Source organism: Equus przewalskii, chromosome 12 (assembly GCF_037783145.1).
Source record: "Equus przewalskii isolate Varuska chromosome 12, EquPr2, whole genome shotgun sequence".
Classification (NCBI taxonomy): domain Eukaryota; kingdom Metazoa; phylum Chordata; class Mammalia; order Perissodactyla; family Equidae; genus Equus; species Equus przewalskii.
The window spans coordinates 35,004,970-35,011,099 of NC_091842.1; positions in this window are offsets into that span (position 1 = coordinate 35,004,970).

Below are 6,130 nucleotides of genomic sequence, written 5' to 3' on the forward strand. Positions count from 1 at the left end.
AATCCTGACTCCAGGCTCTCTGGGCCCCTTCATCACCACCCCACTCACCCCCGCCCCACCCCGCACCCAGGACAAGCCCTGCCTGGAAGGACTGTCCCTTTAAGGCTCTGGTGGGCGGGCCCAGCCGTTTCCATGGAGCTGACTCTGCAGTGTTTCCTCTTCCAAATTCCAAGCCCAAACAGGAAGTGAGTCACCCCAGGAGAATGCAGGGCTCCCAGGCTTGGGGGATGCTCAAGGCCAAGCACAGGTCCCCCTGTGGGAGTGAGGCCTTCGTGGGGTGCGTGGCTCTGGGAGGGGGAACAAGATTTTGGCATCTACTTGCAACAGTGACAGGCATGCCCCTGAAGGAAGGTCTCAAACTCAAACCAAGTTCACGGCCAAGCAACTCACACGGGCATCCTTGGTCACTGGCCCGGCCCCCAAAACAAGAGGATGTTCAACACACACTACAGCCAGCTAAATGGTTATATGCTCACAACCCTCTGAGGGGTCATCTTTCTCATCCCTACTTTACAGACGAGCAAACGGGCTCCAGCGAAGGTAACCGGCCCAAGGCCCTACCACCCCCGCCCCCCAGTCCTCTTGAATTCGAACCCAAGCTCCAGCCCAACAAGGGATGCTCACAAGCTCCTTCTGGACAGGGCAGAGGCCAGTCGGCTCTGGGTTCAGATCCTGGTTTGGCCCCTTTGACCTTTCAGTGCCTCTGTCTTCTCATCTGTAAAATGGGGGTCCCCTCTTTTCTTCAACAGCAACGCACTGGATGACTTCTCAGTGACAGGTCCAAGAGTGCACACACATGGCCTCCAGGACACACAGACCCCAAACAAAAGTGAACCAGTAAATAAAGTCAAGAGACACCATGAGAAACAGGGGCAGTGAGAAGAACACAGGAGGGGAGGGGCTGATGAGATGACACGGAAGATGAATGAAAAGAGTAACAGGACAGGGGCCTGCCCTGCGGCACAGTGGTCAAGTTCACACGCTCCACTTCAGCAGCCTAGGTTTGCAGGTTCATATCCTGGGCGTGGAGCTACAACACTCATCAGCCATGCTGTGGCAGCATCCCACATACAAAAAAGAGGAAGACTGGCAACAGATGTTAGCTCAGGGTGAATATTCCTCAGCAAAAAAAAAAAAAAAAATTAGTAAGGGGACAGCCTTTTTAAAAGTGGGCACAAGGGCATCCCAGGGGCAGACATAAATCAGAAGTGTTCCATAGTATGTGTAAAATTTACAGCTGAAGTAAACTTGAACAAGAGGAAGCCTCTGGAGGAGACGGTTCCAGTGGGGTGGACCCCGGACCCTGCTAGGTCTCGCCCAGGAAGGGAAATCCTCACTGCTGGCACCCACCGAGAATGCCAGCTGGAGGGACAGCAGACATGCCACAGGTCCTGGTCCTCCCCAGCCTCAGAAGGGGCCAGCGCTGCGCCCTGGGACAGGGCCTGGAATAACCACCCACCCCCTGCCACGCTGTCTGCCTTCACAGGTCTTCCCCGCCTGCTGGGCTGTGAGCCTGTGCAAGGATGTAGACAACCGCTGGGTGGTGAGACCCTGGGCAGTTACCCGTGCCCGGGGACATCAGGAGGCTCCCGCAGCTGGAGAGAAGCCCACTGCGCGTGGACGAGGGCAGCCCACCCTGGCGGGCGGATGTCAGCAGGCTTCCGTTGCACAGCTCTGTCTCTGATGTCAGGTCCAGGCAGCCCTGCGGGAGTCCATCTGCTGCGCTCCTGTCGTGCATGGGTTCAGGTTGAGGCCCTGAGCCGCCGGGAACAGACTGTTCCTGCCCTTGGATACGGGTCCAGGCTGAACCCAGAAATGAGTGTCACCTGAGCCATTCCTGGTGACGTCCCTACACCTAAATCATCCACCAAGCTCAGCACACTCCACTCCCCCCCAAGAGCGGCCGCCAACAGGAGTCACCACTTACCAGCCTGGGGACAATTTACCAACGGCTTCAACTCGCCCACATGCCAGGCTGCCAGAATGAAGAAGTTCCTAAGTGCTCACCACGTGCCGGCTACTCTTCCGTGCCAGGCACACAAACAACCCTCTTTACAGACAGGGAAACTGAGGCAGAGTGGCTACAGAACTTGCCAAGATGAGTGACACCATCACCCCTAGGCTTCACTCCCTCCAGGCACAGCAGCCAGCACAGCCTTGCATATGGCAGCAGTCACAAAGCCAGTCACCGAAGCCTCACTCTCCTCATCTGGTAAATGGAGATCATCGGTAGCTGCCCCGGGCATGGAGTGGGTGCGAGGATGGCACTTGGGATCTTTCCCCCTTTTCCACCACAATAGTCATCATAATAAAAGATGCAGACCCATGCAAGCTGATAAGGGCAAGAGCTCCAACATATTTGAAGGGAAAACAGAAGTGCAGTTGAGCATGTAAACGACCCTTTAGGCTGCTGTTTTCCAGGGATACGTGTATACAGGTGCACACGTGTAGCCATTTTTTCTAAAGCACCCCCAATAACTCTTGACAAGGCGGGGAGACCCGGGGTCTGCAGGGATGGGGAAGGGTGCACCCCACCCTGATTTCTTGGGCTGGGAACCGCTCCTTGTAACAGGATTCCACGTCAAGTTGCCTCGATGGCCACCACGCTCAAGGACCAGAGTTCTCCCGGTTTTCTGCTGTGCCCACCAACCTCCGCCGCAGCCCAGCTCCCCTCACAGTCAGAGGAGGCCGCACAACTCCAGACTCACCTGCGCACACGATGACACCCAGGAGATGGCTCAGGAAGACTTCTGAACCCTTCCGTACGATTTCCCCTCAATACATGTATTATCAATGCCATTTTTAAAATATAAACACAGGTAACCGGGAGGCAGGACTTCGGATCCATTTTTATTCTTTAATCTGCCCTTTTTAAAAAAAAAAAACCACAACCCCGTGCCCAGCTGACCTTTGGGTTCAGTGTGTGTAGGTGGGGAGTCCTAGAACCTCTCCCAAGGGGACACAGCCCCAGCAGGCGAGAAGAGACGTCTAGGGACAGAGCTGCTGGGTCACTCCCGGTGAGCCATGACTCACAGCACCCCGGGGCCCTGTGTGCAAACTTCCTCCTGCCAAACCAGTGCAACACCTGCCCCAAGGAATGCACCAGTCACTCCAGACTTCCTCCAAGCCTGAGGGACTGAAGGTGACGGGCAGGCAGCAGGAGGGGAGGGGAAACGAGGCAAGGGGCAGAGTCCTCTGACATCAGCAGCTGCCCTCAGCCTCAGGGAGGCCCGAAGAAGCCCAGGGCCACTGGCCACCTGCCCAGGAGGCAAACAATCCGGGCAGGGCCACGGCCCCACTCCCCCCAAAGTCTCTGCAGAGTGCACCAGAGGTCCTGATGGTGGTTCTTCTGACCGGGGAAGCTTGAGAAACGCTCATGCCTTGTCCCACCCCAACGAGTCCTGTCTAGTTTGTCTGCGGTACAACCTGACCTGGCCAATTCTAGTGTGCAGGCAGGTTGAGAACCACAGAAGTGGAGCAAAGAGAGGAAGTGGGGGAACTGGGGCCGGAGGCTAGTGCAGGACCCAGGAGAGAGGCGCCTCAGACTCAGAGAAGGAATTTTACCCAGCGGGATGGACAACGACCAGCAGGCCCATGTTTGACGGCTACCATGAGTCTTACCATGCGCCCGCAGTGGTTCCAGGCATCTTCATCTCACCCGAGATGGAGGCAGGGCTCGCCCGCACCTTCCGCTCCTGAAGTCCTGGCCTTGCCCACCGCAGCCTGGTTGTTGACAGACTGTGAAGGCCCAGGAGGAAAAATAAGGCCTTTTCATTGAAACCTAGAAAACTTCAAGCCACCTTCCACCTACCCGCTCATTCCAGAATGTGCGCGGTCCTCTCTGTGCCAGGCACTCACGTCCAGAGAGCCCGGGGTTTGCATTGGTTGTGAAATCAATGTAGCAGTTTACACACAGCACACTGTTTAGTGGAACAGCAAGAAACTATCGAGTGGAGTTCATCAGACAGAAAGTTAACAACTGTTCCTACAACTTGTTCTGTTCTGGAGGGGGGTGGGGTGTGGCCATGCTAGGTCTTGATGGGAGAGGTACTGTGGATCACGGTCGAAAACGTTTGGGACACTGAGAAGAGCAAGAGACAGGCCTTCAAGTACCAAACGCAATTGTGTAATAACCACACACAGTTCTGTACCTTTACGTGAACCTAAGAAGCCCCAAAGAGCCCATGAGAACTTCAGGGCAGTGGGGAATTTCTAGCTACACCTTGAAATCAACACTGCCTTTGTGGTCATGAGTCAGCTTGGAAGAGGAGACGGGGAAAGCGACGAAGCTCCTCTCCCAGGGCACTCAAGGACGATTTGGGAAGTGTTCCCCTCTCCCCTAAGGAATTTCAGCCCTGGCACCACTGCCCCTGAGAAACAGACACCAGTAGTCTGAGAATCTCCCTGCAAAGGTCCGTGACAGTGGCACACACCTGGGTGGATTTATGGAGAAGGACATCTGGATCACAAGCCCACTGGGTCCCCGGGTCCTGAAAGCAGGCCAGGGAAGCGAGTGGTGGCAGGCTGCCCCAGGTACCCCAAACCCTTCTTTCTGAGTCAGGCTGCAAAGCTCTGTTCAAGAATGCATGCGTGTGAATGTTTTCAATGGCACGTTCCGAAAACTATCAGCCCCATTCCTGACTTCTCAAGGGCTCCACTGATGAGAGGTAGATTATAAACGGAGATGTCAACGTAGCCAAGGAATTCAAGTCACGCAGCTCCGCAGCATCTCTTCCTATGATACCTATTTCACAGATGACGAAACTGAGCCCGGAGAGAACTTCCCCAGGTTCCCATACCCAGGAAGTGGTGGAGTCAGCATGCAAATCCACATGATTTCAGGGAGATTCTTCCTTCATACGAGGGGGCAAAAAGCAAATGAAAATCCTAAGACCATTTCTGCCTGCGAGGAGTGCAGAGACCCAACACCGACTAACATGGAGGGGAGAAGGCACTCCCCTAACCCAGTGCTGGAAGGAGTACCCGGTACCTTGCAGAAAGGGCCTTTCGTGGGTTTCTATCAATATTTTACATAAGAATTCCTTTGAACCAGCAATTTTACCTGCAGAAATTCATCCTACAGAAACTTAAACCAGAATATTCACTGCTGCCCTACTAGGAAAAACTGGGACCCCCATGAAGGCCCATCCATACAATGGAACACTATTTAGTCAAAAAATATCACCATATATATTCTGATGTGGAAAGAGCTGCATACACGAGAAGCTGCTGTGTGGCTGGATTTCTGCAGTTTTAAATGTTTTTCAAAAGCATTAACAACTCCATACACAGAAAATGAGGGGCCATCAGCAACTTGGAACAGCAAGAGTGAAACTTCCCAAGTTTGCCGAGGGCCACAAAATTGGCACTGGACCCTCAAAACCCTCTCGCATCACAGGCTGCCATCATCTGCTGAACTTCAGAACACGCAGGTCCGACCACGGGAAGTAAGACCCTCGATTGCAGCATGTCCAATGCATCAGTACAACGCGCAGAGTGACAGTCACCATAGTGTCCCCACCAAAACATCGCAGACCTCAGAAAGATTCCAGCGTGGGGTTTGGAAGCTAGACTTAAGAGGTATGGTCATCTGAAGTGTCACAGTTCTGACAGCTTTCCAGGATGGGAACGGGTACTAGACATATCTGATCAGAACAGTGTCCTTTAAGAGATCAAACAGGGGAATCTTAAGTTTCTTTTAACTTTAAAATAAACGCGTTTCTGGCAGAACTTTTCAAGTCACTCCAATGCAAAGCCCAGAATGTATCTCTGAAGATTCCCAACCTCATAACTAGAGAGGACAGGAGTCCCTTCAACGAATGAAGTGGCAGGCTGTAACAAACTACATGAAATAAAATGCTGTGAGACTCATCTAACATGGTGACCACATCTCTCAAAAAATTCAGGTAGTAATCATGCCAACAATTTAATGATTCGTTCATAATAATTTTCTAAAATTCACTGTGCTGCCCGCCCGTGTCCCCAACTACAGGCCCCGTCTCCAGATCACCTCTGAGCATCTTGCCCCTTCACTGCCCTCGGAGGCCGGCTCGCCCTGCCAGCCCGCAGCCACGCCCTGTGACAGGCAGCTAGCCCAGCTTTCACTGCCGCACTGAGACCTTCAGGCCCA